We start from the raw sequence: 13,599 nt of genomic DNA, 5'->3' as shown, positions 1-13,599 counted from the left end.
AATACCTTTTCTCATCAACAGTATATAACAGTCTTGTGACTTCTATCAGTGCCCGGCCGAGCACTGTTTAAAGCTTGTAGGAGGAGTTGTCATTCTCCTCTGACTGTCCTAAGTGGCTGCATGAACTCTGACCCTCTGTCTGGACAGTGATGATTGGCCCTGTGCTAAGAACATGCACCCTCCCAAGAAAAGACCCAAAAAATCTCTCTCTGAGCATGTGCAGAGTGCCTCCTAGGGCTCTGCACTATCAGCAAATGTATTGGGGACAGTAAAAGAAGGGGAGGACATAGTAGACAGGATGAAACAGCGTTTTTAGGCTGGGTTCACACTGGTGCGAATTGGATGTGGGTTTCCCCGCATCTAATTTGCATGTCAGGAAACTTTGATCAGTTCTCAATGGAGTTGGTTCACACAGCTGCAGAGCAGTTTGCAGAAGAGTCCCGTGCATCTTTTGGTTCATTTCAGAAGATGCAAAAAATTCTAACCAAATTTGGAGCTGAAATGTGAATGGGGACGCATCAAACCCCCTTCTGTGAGCCGCTCCGTACACAGTGTGAACTCAGCCTTGCACAATGCAGAGTATTAACCCCTTAGGTTCCACAGTGAGTATAATGAGCATGCTTTACTGCATATACAGACTGATTTTACTGTTGTGGGTTTAGTAACACTTTAAGGTAAGTCTTTCATAATGTGTAGGCAGGTGCAGTCTACTTTCTTCACTGCTGGTGTCACAGCAGGGGAAGAGAAAGTCAAGAGGAAAAGGATTCCTTTATGGTTTCCAGGGTCACTGAGGAAGCTATCCGAATGGATGCTGCCATCACATGTGACTTTAGCAGCCATCTTTGGTCAGGCAAAGCCTATTTGGGGCTCCCAGGCTTGGCACGCATTTTGTGTGTGGGTAGTGTCAGTCATCTGACAGGGACAGTGATTAGCGGTGGGGAGAGGTTGTAGATGCATAGGGAAAGGGCAGGGACATGTCATCCTTTTGGAGACACCCCTATTTAGACTCAGACCGCCCAGGTCACATTCCGCTGCTCAAGACAGATGCTCTCGGCACATATGAGACCTGCTCTGCTACATATTGCTACACATCGTGTTCCCGGTTGAGTGCCTTTCTGCTGGGTTTGTTGCAAATTATTGGATTTTGCATTAATGAAAGTTCTGTTCTATGCAACTGGACTCTGGGGTTGATTTCCTAAAGGCAAATCCACTTTGCACTACAAGTGCACTGCAAAGGCACTTGGAAGTACTCTTGAAAATGCAGTCACTTTAGATCTGAGGGGAAAATCTGAAATGAGGGCAAGCTCTGCTGATTTTACCATCCAATCATGTACAAGCAAAAATGCTGTTTTTTATTTTCCTTGCATGTCCCTCTCAGATCTACAGCAACTGCAATTCCAAGTGCACTTGTAGTGCAAAGTGCATTTGTCTTCAGTAAATAAACCCCTCTGCGTGTTTATTGCCGCCGCACCATGCTGCACCTCCCCGCAAATGTGCTAGTATGGGATGCATACTAGCACATTATGACATTAACTTGCAGGGACCTGATTTTTTGTTTTCTTTTAGAAGACTTTACAACCGCTTTAAGTAAATGTGAGTTTTGAACAGTCTATTCCCTCACAGTTGGGACAATGAGGTGACTTTCTAGCAGGCTAAGACCTGGGGATTTAGCTGCAACTTCTGAAAAGCAACAGATGAACACCTTTCGCTAAGCTCACACTCCAAGATTCTGCTGAGAACAGGTTAATGGGCAGTATTTTGAGACCCTATGAGAGCTGCGCAGTCTAAAGCTTCCTTATATCTCAAAACACACAGTCACGAGGGATCAATTCAGGGTCATTACTCACAAATCCCCAGGAGAGCTCCCACCCTCCAGAAACCACCAAGTGAGGGAGACAATCTTTTATCCAGACCAAATCGCTTGTGGTGAAGTCCTACAGCCATCTCCAGATCATGTCCATGTCCTCAGCCCAAATCAGCAAATCAGTCCATAGGCTGCCTAATAGGGTAGCATTTCTATAGACTTGTAACTTTCCTGCAGGAAAAAGAACAACCTCTCCAGGGCTTCATAAATCAGCTTCCAGACTATTTATGAGCTTCCCCAACCACCATCTGGGCACACCTTCCCAGGGAATGACTAGGTCGTGATCAATCAGGCTGGTTATTTGAATTCTCCCTCCCTAAGCTCTAGAAACTTCTTCCAGAATCAGAAGGAAGCAATCAAACTCCCAGCCTGTGAAATTCTGAACAGACCAAAACAAACAATCACTACTCCCTTAATTACAGAAGGAGCCAAAAACTAAATTTACATAGCATCCTAACATGGAGGGTGCTACATAAGAGTATAGAAAGGGACAAATATCAGTCCAAAAAAGCCCTCTTAGTTCTTTTGGAATTAGTGGCACTGGGACAGACTTACACTGAGGCAGGACAGTAATAGTGAACAGAGGTCAACTTTACTGATGAACATTGACTGGATATAGCATTATCATTTGGCCATAATTGGGGTACAATGTAAATGGATATGCCATGATGTGGAGCTTTGTGAGAGTTCTAAAGCTGACATTACACCAATAAAATTTCATTTAAAAAAAATTCAGAAACATTGAGCATTGAAACATTGTTTTTTTTAATCGGTGTAAGTGTGGTCAAACTGATGCTTGTTTTGAACCGTAATGACAATAAAAATGTGAAGGGAACATATGGAAAATATTTCTTGCAATCAAAATTCAAATTGTGAATGTGATTTTCATTATCGAAAAATTGTACATATTGTAATGAAACCGGTAGTATTCAAATAGTAGGACTGGGTGAAACTTTTGGGACTTTTGATCAAAATTAGTTGATGAAGGAAGAATATTTTGATTAATGATTTTTCTGAATTTGCATATGAATATTCCAATGAAAATCTAACCAGCCAGCTTTAGGATCAGATTGGTAATCTGGAAACTCTAACAGATGTAGAATTACTTATCACTGTAGACATAAACTGTTCATTACCCTATGTGGCTGAACAACCGGGATCAGATAATAATCTCACGTCTATAGCAGCAAACCTTCACTGGCCAACCACTTTAGGAGAAATGTCCAATCAGCCCGAATTGCCTAATAATACCTGAAATCAGCCAAGTATCTTGTTCTCTCATCTCCACAGCATAAACATGCAAGCCTAAGGCAACCTAAGAATACATAAGCCTACCAAGAACCAGGACTCCATGTCTCAATGTTTCTACAAGCAATAGGGATGAGCTGAACACCCCCCGGTTCGGTTCGCACCAGAACTTTCAAACGGACCGAAAATTCGTACGAATTTAAGAAACCCATTGAAGTCTATGGGACTCGAACGCTCAAAATAAAAAGTGCTAATTTTATAGGCTAATATGCAAGATATTGTCTTAAAAAGGGTTTGGGGACCCGTCTCCTGCCCCAGGAGACATGCATCAATGGCAAAAAAAAATTAAAAAACGTCTGTTTTTTCGGGAGCACTGATTTTAATGCTGATTAAAGTGAAAAATATTTCTTTAAATATCGTGCCTGGGGGGTGTCTATAGTAGGCCTGTGAAGTGGCACGTGTTTCCCATGTTTAGAACAGTCCCTGCACAAAATGATATTTAACGGAAAAAAAGTCATTTAAAACTGCTTCGGTTTTAATGTAATATCTGGTTCTGGCAATACGGATGAAAATCATTGAGAAAAAAATGACATGGGTAGCCCATTACCAGTCCCTTTGGGACTTGTACGGATATTAAGGGGAACCCCGTACCCAAATTAAAAAAAGTAAAGGCGTGGGGCAACCAGGCCCTATATACTTAAGAACAGCAGTGTACAAGCTGTGCAAACAAGACAGGGACTGTGTAGGTTGTGTTAAGTAGACTCTGTTTGTAATTTTGAACTGGTATATTTTTAAAGTGTAGCTCCAGTCAAAAAATCTATTTTTAAGCTTTTTGGAAAACAAAAGGAAGGGTTATCACGCCTGTTTTTTCATCTCCCTTCCTGTTGTCTCCTTCCATTTGTAAGTAGGAGACGTTTGTAAGTTGGATGTTTGAAAGTAGGGGCCTGCCCTGTATGCTCTGCAGAAATGTGGGCCTAAGGTGTTGGTGTTGCCACAACACTGTAAGCCCTCAAAGTGACTCTTGGTGGGCGCTGGAGCGCCCTGCTGTGAACGATTATATCAAGAATTGTAATTACATGCCATTGTTGAACAGTGGTAGAAAAATTGGGCCTTTGGTGGTTGTGGTGGTGGTGGTGGTGCTGGTGCCACAACACTATAAGTCCTCACAGTTACTCTCGGTGGGTGCAGGAACAGGCCCTGCTGTGAAATATTATATCAAGAATTGTAATTACATGCCCCTGCTAAACAGGGGCTGAAAATTGGGCCTTCCACGACACTGCAACCTCTCCCAGATACTCTAGTTGGAGTGCAGGAATGAGCCCTGCTGCAAAGCATTGCATCAAAAATTGTAATTACACGCCCCTGTTAAACAGGGGCTGAAAAATTGGGCCTTAGCCACTGGTGGCGTCACCCAGAACTAAAAATGTTCTTCCAAGCTATCAGCAGGATCATTGAGGAGGAAGAGGATAGTCAGTCGACATAACAGGACAGTCACTCAGCATCAGCATAGGCAGTCTTGAAGGGATGTGACATTTCAAAAAAAATTATTCGGTTACATCAGCTTCAGGGCTTGGTAGTTGGTGGTAATCCAAGACTGATTCATCGAGTCTTGGATCACCACCAGCGGTGGTGATGAGTCGGTGGACAGGTGCACCCTGTGATCGGTTACAAAGCCTCCAGCAGCACTGAAGGTTCTCAGAAAGAACGCTGGATGCAGGACAGGCCAGTCGCTCAATTGCATACTGTGCAAGCTCTGGCCAGTGATCTGTCTTCAAGACCCAGTAAGCCAGAGGATTTTTGATGGGAAAGGTGTCCAAGTCTGACCTTGCCCCTGGGTATTCCTGCACCATGTAAATCAGATGCTGGCGATGGTTGCTGGAACCGATCATACCTTGGGGCTGCGGACTAAAACATTGTCTGAGCGTTTCGGTCAGATGGCCACCTTCTCCACCACACCTTCTGTGACTGACTGAAGCCTCAGCAACACGTTGTCCAGGACCAGGAGTTTGTAACCTCCCAGTCTCTGGGAACGCATTGCACAGACCTTTCTGCAAGGCCTCCCGGAGATGTCTCATCCTCTGCTCCCTCTGCGATGGCAAGAAAAGGTCTGCAACCTTACCCTTGTACCGTGGATCAAGGAGAGTGGCAAGTCAATGGTCCCTCTCCTTGATTCGAAGAATATGAGGATCCTTCCGCAGGCTTTGCAGGATCAGGGAGGCCATGCAGCGTAGGTTAGCTGAGGCATTCGATCCGGAGTCCTCTGGGTCACTAAGGAAAATATGATCCGCAGCCACCTCCTTCCAGCCACGTACAAGTCCACGTGTTTCTTGGGACTGTAAATCATCCCTAAAAGACTGCTGCTGCTGATGCTGAGTGCCAGGCTCCACCTCCATGCTGACACAAGCCTCCTCCTCCTCTTCCTGTGTGATGGGTGGGACAGCAGGAACAATGTCTGGATAAAGGGGGCCTTGAAAGGCAAGGAAGTCCGCCTCTTCCTGCCTCTGTTCTGTCTCAAGTGCCTTGTCCATTATTCCACGCAATGTATGCTCCAGCAGGTGGACAAGAGGTACAGTGTCACTGATGCATGCACTGTCACTGCTCACCATCCTCGTGGCCTCCTCAAATGGTGACAGGACATGCATCTCTAATCATGCCCCACTGGCGTGGTGAAAAAAACCCCAGCTCCCCTGACCCTATCCTGGTGCCGTAGTCGCACAGGTACTCGTTGATGGCCCTCTGCTGCGTGTGCAGCCGCTGCAGCATGGCCAATGTTGAATTCCACCTGGTGGGCATGTCACATATAAGGCGGTTTTGGGCAGGTTCAACTCCTTTTGGAGCTCAGCCAGCCGAGCACTGGCATTAAATGATCAGAAATGCACACAGACTTTCATGGCCTGCCTCAGGACATCCTGTAAGCCCGGGTACCTGCCCAAGAACCGCTGCACCACCAGGTTAAGGACATGAGCCACACAGGGCACATGGGTCAGTTGCCCTGTCGGAGGGGGGAGAAGAGGTTGGTGGCATTGTCGCAAACCACCATTCCTGGCTTAAGCTGGTGTGGCGTCAACCACTTCTTGGCCTGCCCCTGCAGAGCTGACAAAATATCTGCCCCAGTGTGGCTCCTGTCCCCCAAACAAACCAGCGCAAGCACGACATGGCATCTTTTTGCCTGCGTACTTGCATAGCCCCTTGAACACCTACGGAGCACTTGTGGTTCTGAGGAAAATGCACTGGAAGAGGTCATGGAGGAAGAAGAAGAGGAGGGGGTGGAAGAGAGAGGTGTGTCACAACCAGTAGTAGCATTTTGGAGGCGTGGTGGCAGAACAACCTCCAACACTACTGCACCTTGTCCTGCATCCTTCCCAGCTGCCAGAAGAGTGACCCAATGGGCCGTGAAAGATAGGTAACATCCCTGTCCATGCCTGCTGGACCATGAGTCAGCGGTAATATGCACCTTACCGCTGACTGTCCTGTCCAGCGAGGCATGGACATTGCCTTCCACATGCCGGTAGAGAGCCGGAATCGCCTTCTGTGAGAAAAAGCGTTTGGGGACCTGCCACTGAGGAACCGCACATTGCACAAACTCACAGAAGGGGGCCGAGTCTACCAACTGAAAAGGCAGCAGCTGAAGTGCTAGCAATTTAGCCAAGCTAGCATTCAAGCGCTGGGTATGTGGATGGCTGGGAGTGAACTTCTTTCGACGGTCCAGCAGCTGGGGCAGGGAAATTTGCCTGGTACAATTGGACGTGGGTGTACTGCTAGCAGAGTGCCCGCAAGTACTTGGCTGTGACACACCTAATTCTACAATAAAAATTTTGAACAAAGCCGCGCTTAGGCAATACGGGAGCCAAAAAGAATACAGAGAGCAAGAAGCATACAAATATCTATATATACGGGTTGCAGCCCCCCAACCAAGAAATCCCCACAAGGGTCTTTCAGAATAATCGATAATCTCAAGAGAATGTAAGGTGTCCGGCGCTACCCGATATTGAAGGTGAGAACCACCCTTATTTCCACTGGATATACTATTACCACAATACAGTAGGTTGTTCGTTACAAGTTTGTAGAAAACAATCGTATCCTCACTATAAAAATTCAGTAGACTGTGCATAAAAAATTCAATAGACTGTGCATAAAAAAATTGCAGAAAATCTTCTAAAGTGCTTTTGTGCAAAAATAAGTGCTACATATAATACTTAATGTGAGTCACATACATATTCACACAATTCCCTATATATATTTTATTAATCACTGTTAATAAAGTTCAAAAAAGCAAAGCTAAAGTGTAACCTCACAAAAAACCAAAGACAATAAGAATATAAAACTTACTATATATACCAAACCCCAGACCTTGTATATCCAAATGTGCAAAAATGCAAAATAATCTTACTATATAAATGCGTATACCATAAATGTCAAAGAAATAAATATATGTGAAATTATGTGCTTTGAATCAAAAATTAAAAATTTTCCCAAACAACATTAAATAAACAGTGGAGCCAGAAAACTAAAAAAGAAACTAAAAAACCAAGAGCAGAGAAAGAAAAAATAATAAAAAATAATAAAAAAATGAAAAAATGAAAAAAACACAACACAAAAAGTCTATTAATGTCCACACGTGAAAAAGAGAATTGAAAAAATCAGACAAAAATCTTGATTGTGCAAATCCAACAGGAATAAAGTGACTTTCGTGCTTGCGACTAAATTCTCCAGGTGACTGTGTGCTCCCCCACAAGGTTCCCCACTCACCGGAACGATACACCCCTACAGGGGTAATGGGCCTTTAAATAAATCTTTATACGATTCCAGACTTCAACTCCATGTGCGATGCGATTGCTCCAAGAAAAACACCCCTCCAGGGGCTTTCCACCTTTAGATGCGATCCCAATTTTCAAGTACCATATACGCAATCCAAAAGAGGAGGGAGTCCAATTTAGTCCTCATAGGAGAAAAAATAAAATCTTCGCCGCTGAAGACGTCAATGACGAAACGCGTCCGACGGAGCCACACATACTACTTCATTTCCGGGTCGCCGCGAACGGGTGGAACGCAGTTGGAGTGCAAGCTGCGTATCCTCCGATCGGGTCCCAAATACGTTTTTTATTTCTGAAGCTTGCAGGGGGTGTTTTTATAGCTACATCCCGGGGGTTAGCAGTGAGGTTCCCGCACTTTAGAAAGGCAGACTGCTGGCACTAAAAGTTATCCTTTGGATGCATGTCCTCTTTAGGCTGCGGACCTCTTGCTGACTAAATATTTTGGTATTATTGTGATGTGAGCTATCTGAGAGTTTTTAGTCTACCCCCTGCTAGCTTTCCTTACAGTTTTTTAACTTGTTTGAGACAGTTTTTTCATTTATTTTTTGGCCTGTCATTTTTTGTTTTTATTTTATTAATTTTATGATTAATTCCCACTGGCTTATGAACTGTTAAGTGGGATGTTGTGATAATCATTTTTATATATTTTCTGGCATACGTGCTTCTTAAAATAAAAAAAATTTTCTTGCCATTACAACTAGTGCCCCTATCTTTGATCATATTTAAATCATCTACTACACTATGGAGATTTTATTTTTTCTCCTATGAGGACTAAATTGGACTCCCTCCTCTTTTGGATTGTATATATGGTACTTGAAAATTGGGATCGCATCTAAAGGTGGAAAGCCCCTGGAGGGGTGTTTTTCTTGGAGCAATCGCATCGCACATGGAGTTGAAGTCTGGAATCGTATAAAGATTTATTTGAAGGCCCATTACCCCTGTAGGGGTGTATCGTTCCGGTGAGTGGGGAACCTTGTGGGGAAGCACACAGTCACCTGGAGAATTTAGTCACAAGCACGAAAGTCACATTATTCCTGTTGGATTTGCACAATCAAGATTTTTGTCTGATTTTTTCAATCTTCCTTTTCACGTGTGGACATTAATAGACTTTTTGTGTTGTGTTTTTTTCATTTTTTCATTTTTTTTATTATTTTTTATTATTTTTTTCTTTCTCTGCTCTTGGTTTTTTAGTTTCTTTTTTATTTTTCTGGCTCCACTGTTTATTTAATGTTGTTTGGGAAAATTAAAAATTTTTGATTCAAAGCACATAATTTCACATATATTTATTTCTTTGACATTTATGGTATACGCATTTATATAGTAAGATTATTTTGCATTTTTGCACATTTGGATATACAAGGTCTGGGGTTTGGTATATATAGTAAGTTTTATATTCTTATTGTCTTTGGTTTTTTGTGAGGTTACACTTTAGCTTTGCTTTTTTGAGCTTTATTAACAGTGATTAATATAATATATATAGGGAATTGTGTGAATATGTATGTGACTCACATTAAGTACTATATGTAGCACTTATTTTTGCACAAAAGCACTTTAGAAGATTTTCTGCAATTTTTTTATGCACAGTCTATTGAATTTTTTATGCACAGTCTACTGAATTTTTATAGTGAGGATACGATTGTTTTCTAAAAACTTGTAACGAACAACCTACTGTATTGTGGTAATAGTATATCCAGTGGAAATAAGGGTGGTTCTCACCTTCAATATCGGGTAGCGCCGGACACCTTACATTCTCTTGAGATTATCGACACCTAATTCTACACCTTCATTCCTCTCAGTGCAGGTTTCAGAGAGGATTGAAGGTCTAGTGGAGTTAGAGATCCCAGCTGATGAGGAGCAAGGAGAGGTCTGCTTTGTTCTTTGGTGTGGGTCTTTAAGGTACGCTTGCCAATGAGCTGCATGGCAGGTCAACATATGTCTGGTCAAGCATGTAGTGCCCAAGCAGCTGATGTTTTGGCCACACGAGATACGCTTGAGACATATGTTGCAGATAGCAGCGGTGCGATCTGATGCACTCGTCTCAAAAAAGGCCCACAGCAAAGAACTTTTGGAATAACAAGCAGAGGCAGAACCCTGCACAGACGGAGCTCTGTGGTGTGATTCAGTCAGTGTGCTGCCACTAAGCTGGCCCCCGGAGGGCATCCTGCCTCATTGGAGATGTGCCTCCTCCTCCTCTCTCCTATCAGGCACCCACGTGGAGTCAGTGACCTCATCATCCCCTCCCTCTTCATCACTGGAGCAAACCTGGCAGTATGCTGCAGCTGGTGGAACATGACTGCCAGATTGCTGTCCTTCTTGAGCATCCCCTCTCTCTACGCTCACGCTACTGCCTTCCTCTAGCTGGGTATCATCATCAGAGCCTTCAAAACACTGGGCATCCTCCTGGAGCATGTACCCAACACTGTGCTCAAACAGTTCAGGGGACTCCTCAGGAGGACATGGTGGGTCTAGGGAAGGAGTGACTGATGACATTGAGACGAGGGAAGAGGACACGTTAGCAGCTGCTTTGCTAGTACCCTGAGCCTGGGTGAGAGAGGATGAGGAGGGCTTGGTCATCCACTCTACCAAGTCTTCGGCATGATGTGGCTCAACAGCGCTAGGTTCACAAGAAAAGAACACTCTGTCCCTGCCTATCCTGCTCTCATCCTGAACGCCGCAACACACTACACAAGGCTGCTGCGATGGCGGCCTTATATAGTGTGGGGCGTGTACTAAACCCCCTGAGCTATAATTGGCCACAGGCATCCTACCTGTGGCCAATTATGGCTCTCCTCGCTGCCGGTGCTATGATAGGCCAAGCATGCGGGGTCACAGTGCATGATTGGCCAATCATAAGCCAGCAATGCACTGCGATGGCGCAGTGCATTGTGGGCCATGAATGCCACATGAATATGGCGTGAACGGCCCACAGAGTTCTGGCTTTGCCAAACGGGCGAACGCCCAGTGTTCGAGTCGAACTTGCGTTCCACTCGAACACCAAGCTCATCCAAGCTCATCCCTAACAAGCAATATAAAATTGATGGCAAATACAGTTCATTCAGATGGCATAAACAATGAAATATAAGGACAGTAGGTAAGAGTCTAATAATGATATATTGAAATTCAAAAAAGCCCCCTTGGTTCTTTTGGAATGTGTGGCCCTTGCACAGACATATACTGATAGTAGTGAACAGTGGTCAACATTATTGATCCAACCAACATTGACTGTATACAGCATATTCAATGACTATTATTAGGGTACAGTAGCATTTGAGACCGAGTGGCATGGAGCTTTGTGAGGTTCTAAGTCCTTTTATAGCATAGATGTTCGCCATAAAATGCTTGTCAGAGGCAAAATTTGCACAGGAGTCCTGTGCGTCTTTTGGTCCATTTCAGGTCCGAATTCAGCCAAAAATGTGGGCTGAAAGCAGACCTGAAACAGTGAATGGGGACACACTAGACCACTGCTGTGAGCCGCATTAGAAGATAGTGTGAACCCAGCCTAAGAGTTCCTTCACTGGAACTAAGGGGCCAAGCCCAACCTCTGAAAAACAACCCCACATCATAATATCCCCTCCGACAAATAATTTGGACCAGTGCACAAAGCAACGTCCATAAAGACATGGATGAGCGTGTTTGGGGTGGAGGAACTTGACTGGCCTGCACAGAGTCCTGACCCCAACCCGATAGAACACCTTTGGGATGAATTAGTGAGTGTAGAATGCAAACCAGGCCTTCTCTTCCAACGTCAGTGCCTGACCTCACAAATGCTCTTCTGGAAGAATGGTCAAACATTTACATAGACACACTCCTAAACCTTGTGGACAACCTTCCCAGAAGAGCTGAAGCTGTTATAGCTGCAAAGGGTGGGCCAATTCAATATTGAACCCTACTGACTAAAACTGAGATGCCATTAAAGTTCTTGTGCATGTAAAGGTAGGTGTCCCAGTACTTTTGGCAATATAGTGTGTGTCTGATAGGGTTATTGGTTAGGGTTAGGCTAAATTGTATTTATTTGTTTTACAGAAAAAGGTGGCAACAATGTAATTGCATCATTTTAGAGCCTCTTCAGAGCTGCAGAGACACACTAGTGATGTAGGGGGAGCTACAGCATGCTAAGGAGAGACATAGGCATCCGACACACCCAGAAGTGTCAGACTCAGAAAGGTCCAGTGACAGCTGCAAGAGAGTACAGACCAACTGCAGTGCAGTACCTGTATATTGAAAGGTTGTCTTTCATTACCATTTTTTTTAATGACTGTCACTTTATTAAGTTGGTCAATCTGGATCCCAATACGGCTCTGTGGTGTTTTGCACCTTTATTAAAACAGCCCAGATATGACATAGAAGTAGAGAGAGTGACAGATGCATATTGAATGCTTATTGTGGCTTCTTGTGCTGTTGCCTTACATTTCAGAAGCCCTGGAGAGGAGACAAGAAAAACTCAGGCCACTTTCACAAAGACACAACAGCAAAATCTACAGGCCAAGGATAGTTCATTCAGAAAACTGCCTCCAGGAGCAATGATTGCAGGACTCAGGTGCAAGGCAGCGGCTAGAAAAGGTCATAGACACACGGAAATAGAAAGTCCAGCACTAGGCCAAAGTGAAGGTCACAGGCAATATCTAAGGCCCACTAACTAAGGTCAGAGGTGCAAGCAATCATATTGAGTCATAAGCCATCACTGCAAGTATTAATGGTTTCCTAGAGGATGAACTCCTGGCCACACATTATCTTAATAATAAATAGGCACTGCCAATAACTAGTTACCTGTGTCATTTTTTTTTGAGTCTTCCCTTGAAAGAATAATAGTGATTCATTTTGAAACTATAAAAAGAAATGAAGCCTGCCTCTGACAATGCCCATCTTTGGTGGGTTCCAGACACCAACAAGCAACTACACACAGTGCAATTCCATCTAACAGTGAGCCTTCCATACTGTTGGGAAATTTTTAACATGGCTTCAGTCGGGCTACAGACCTTATGGTCATGGTCTTGTTCTCTTCAGCTTCTCCAGCTAGATAGAGAAACATAATTATGTGGATGTGTAAGCCCTTGTACACACACGGTCGGACATTCCGACGGAAAATGTCCGATCGGACCGCGCTGTCGGATAATCCAACCGCGTGTGGGCTCCATCGGACTGTTTCCGTCGGAATATCCGACCGACAAAGTTTTACAGCTGGGCTATAAAATTTTCCGACACCATGATCCGATCGGACTTTGTCCGATCGTTTGTAGAGAATTCTGTTCGGACAAAGTGCCACGCATGCTCAGATAGCCAAAGCTATTGGCTACTAGCCTGAACATAGTCCCGTCATAACGAAATAACGTCATCACGTTCCGAACAATCTGATTTTCCGACAACTTTGTCCGACCGTGTGTATGCAACACCAGTTTTGGACGAAATCCGTCAGACAAAATCCAATGGATTTTGTTGTTGGAATGTCCGACCGTGTGTACAAGGGCTAAGAGGTGCTAGTTGTTTATGGTAGTAGGTCTGGGAAATGTTAGATTATCCTGTATCCTTACACTTTGGGGACGTTTGATCAAAATTAGATGACTTAATGATGGCAAGGAAGAATATTTTGATTAATGATTTTTCTGAATTTCCATATGAATATTCAAATGAAAATCTAACCAGGCAGCTTTAGGATCAGATCGGTAATCCGGAATC

This window comes from Lithobates pipiens, unplaced genomic scaffold (genome assembly GCF_037356315.1).
Source record: "Lithobates pipiens isolate NorthernLeopardFrog02 unplaced genomic scaffold, aLitPip1_a1.2 Scaffold_3, whole genome shotgun sequence".
In the NCBI taxonomy this organism is placed as follows: domain Eukaryota; kingdom Metazoa; phylum Chordata; class Amphibia; order Anura; family Ranidae; genus Lithobates; species Lithobates pipiens.
This window is presented reverse-complemented; position numbering follows the sequence as displayed.